This window comes from Benincasa hispida, chromosome 1, assembly GCF_027475165.1.
Source record: "Benincasa hispida cultivar pf3 chromosome 1, pf3_genome.v1.1, whole genome shotgun sequence".
NCBI classification, from domain to species: domain Eukaryota; kingdom Viridiplantae; phylum Streptophyta; class Magnoliopsida; order Cucurbitales; family Cucurbitaceae; genus Benincasa; species Benincasa hispida.
In genome coordinates, this window is record NC_143478.1 from 67,775,446 (window position 1) to 67,778,762 (window position 3,317).

General features: G+C 38.2%; 1 long non-coding RNA gene across 1 annotated transcript; it reads left to right on the forward strand.

Moving 5' to 3' along the window:
* Positions 1-1,057: 1,057 nt before the first annotated feature.
* Positions 1,058-3,032, forward strand: LOC150038655 (uncharacterized). Its single transcript, XR_016525110.1, has 2 exons — positions 1,058-1,443; positions 2,787-3,032. It is a non-coding gene; the product is annotated as an uncharacterized LOC150038655 (long non-coding RNA).
* The last annotated feature ends 285 nt before the right edge of the window (positions 3,033-3,317 follow it).

Below are 3,317 nucleotides of genomic sequence, written 5' to 3' on the forward strand. Positions count from 1 at the left end.
CAGAATCTGAAAAACCAGTTAACATAGTTAGGAAAAGCCTCAGTAGGGGAAGATTCATTTTTCTACATAGATGTCTTAACCACCTCAAACCAAAAGGCAGAAACTAAAGAACCAACAAAGAACCTTGCTTGGGTTCTTGATTCAGGGTGCTCCTTTCATATGACCCCTAACAAAGACTGGTTTAACACTTACAAAGAAATGGATGGAGGCTCAGTCTACGTGGGTAATAACCGCTCATATCCTGTAGTTGGCATTGACTCAATTTCCCTAAAATTAGAAGATTGGTCAGTAAAGCTATTAAAAAATTTCAGATATGTGCCCAAGTTAAAAAGGAATTTGATCTCATTGGGAATGCTTGACTCAATTAGCTGTGAATACAGAGAGAAAGGAGGCTACTGTGAGGTTTTGAAGGATTCTAAACTAGTCTTCAAAGGGGTAAAAATAAATGGTGTATATGTAATTTAAGGAGTTCAAAAATTGCAGTCTTCTTTAGTTGTAACATCCAAAGAACCTACTGAAGGAGACCTTTGGCACAAAAGACTTTCACACATCAGTGCCAAAGACCTTCAAGCTCTGGCCAACAAGGAATCCTACCTAAAGGGGTTCATCAAGACCTATCCTTCTGTGAACATTGTGTAATAGGGAAGGCTATAAGACAAAGTTTTATTAAGGCTCGATGTACAACTAAGGCAATCCTTGATTATGTGTACTTAGACCTATAGGGTCCCTCACCTTTCAAATCCTTGAGTGGTGCAAAGTATTTTCTAACATTTGTTGATGATTTCTTCGGAAAAAGCTGGATTTATTGTAACACCCTATATTTTTTTTAGTATTAATGTAATTTCAATAATTTTATTATTAGAGGGAATTTTTGAAATTTTGGATTTCAAGTATAAGCGCGGGAATTTAATTTTTAACCTTGGAAATTATTCAATTTGAAAATTAATGACAGGAATTAATTTCATTTTGAGAAGGAAAGGAATTTAATAGTATAAAGTGGAATAAGGAAAAGAATAAAATATAGTTTATATTTATTATTTTATAAAAAGCAAATACCGCTTCTCCTTCTTCATCGCCGCACGCGCCCTCCCCCCCCCCCCCCCCCCCCCGTTTTCGTTTCCCTGTCGTTCACGTGTCCTAGTAGCCACCGCAACTCCCGCCATTCAGACCAAGCCGCACGCTATCGTCGACGTCGTCAAGCCATCTTCTCGCGCCGTCGAGTGGAGTCGTCCCACCGGTTCGCTCGCGCCAAATCCACCCAGCCGCTCGTCGCACCGGATTCTGCCAGCCCTGAAGTCGACTGTTCGTGCCCCAGATCGGTCGCACGTCCGTCCGTTCCAGCACGCTGTTCGTCCAGTCAACGTCGGATCATTTCGTCCGTTCCATCCACGCCCTCTGCCGCCACCGCCGTCGTTGGGTTTTCGCCGGATCTGGTAGTTTTGGGTAAGATCGGTTGAGTTATGAAGGTTCTTGTTTGCCCATTAAATTTTGGTTTTCCTATACCTATTATATTTGGGAATTTAGATCCAAGATTGGAGTACTTCGGAGTGCGTAACATGTTGCCTAATGGATTTGAGTTCATTCGACAAGTAGTTTGATAAGCGTTGTGATCCTTGTTCTTGGTTGTTGAGCACCTATTCATTATTGGACTAAAGAATGATTTAATTTTAAGTATTTTGAAGGTTCTAAGTCATCGTCCATTGAGTTTTAAAATCTGAGATTTTGGAGTCGAAATCTTAGTTAATTGGTGATCGTTGGATTAAATTTGTATGTTTGGGTCCTGGTTCCAAAGACTGAAATTTAGTATTATGTCTGTATTAGGGGACTTAATTTAGGATTTATTTTTTTCGAGATCATTAGCTTGGTTAATATCTGAATTTGACCTTGAGGTAAGTAATCTTACTACTGAAACTGCCCATGGGCCAGACACTAGATGTGGTTAGTATGATAGATGAATAGTATGACAGAATGATGGCATGATTTGATAGTTTACTATAACCGATGTATGTTCTTGATTGAGGATCTGAAAGATGAATTTGTGCACATAGATACTTGAATGCTTGCATGAGATGATATTTGATTCCATGAGGTTATATGTAATCTATGGATATTGAAGCATGTGTGTATGTTGTAGAGCCATGATGTTGAGGCATATATGTATGTCATAGAACCATATTGTGATAATTATGGTGTCAAGCCTATGATAGTGATTTTACTGATTAGTTAGAAGGCCCACTAGATTTGTGTTTCCTTTGGGATTCACAAGTTTGTGTCTCCTTCGGGATTCACCAGTTTTTGTTTCCTTCGGGATTCACCACTTTGTGTTTCCTTCGGGATTCATAAGATATTGTGTCTCCTTCGAGATTCACCAGATATTGTGTTTCCTTCGGGATTCACAAGATATTGTGTTTCCTTCGGGATTCACCAGTTTGTGTCTCCTTCGGGATTCACCAGTTTGTGTTTCCTTCGGGGTTCACCACTTTGTGTTTCCTTCGGGATTCACAAGATATTGTGTTTCCTTCGGGATTCACCAGATATTGTGTTTCCTTCGGGATTCACTAGAGGTAGTAGACATATTTAGCTACAGTAGGATAGAAATCAGTTTTTTATGTATGTATGTATGTGTCTCATGAGGACTAGGACAGTTTATATGTTCCACCAGAGGTAGGCATCTAGAGGACATAAATGCCTAACCTGACCCCAGTAGTGGGGTTACTTACTGAGTATTTTATACTGATTACTTACTGAGTATTTTATACTCATTCTTTCTTATGTTGTTGTTTCAGGTAAAGGTAGAGATGTACCGGCGATGAACACGCGGAATTCGTGATCGAGCTACTGGGACTAGTTTTATGCTTCTGCTCATGAGACTTAGATTTCCTTTCATGTTTGGCTAAATTTCTAGTTTTGATGTTTGAAACTTATTATTAAGAATTTTTTTTTTAGACTTATTTATTAACATTTATGACTTATGGGTACCCTATTGTTATTTTTAACATTCGCATTTAATAAAGGACTTTGAACTTACCTCATTTATTTAGCATTTATTTCACCATAAAAAAATGTCGTTTTAAGTTCCATGCATGCATGTATTTAGTAATGACCTAACCTAAGTCCTAGGGAGTATTTTCTTAAAACTACAGACATTGTTTTTGAGAAATTTAAAGAATGGAAAATTATGGTTGAAATACAAACAAGCTGTCAAATTAAATGTCTTAAGACAGATAACGGGCTTGAGTTTTGTGTAGAAGAATTCAATGTTTTTTGTAGACAGCAAGGAATAGTCAGACACATAACAGTGAGGTATATACCTCAAC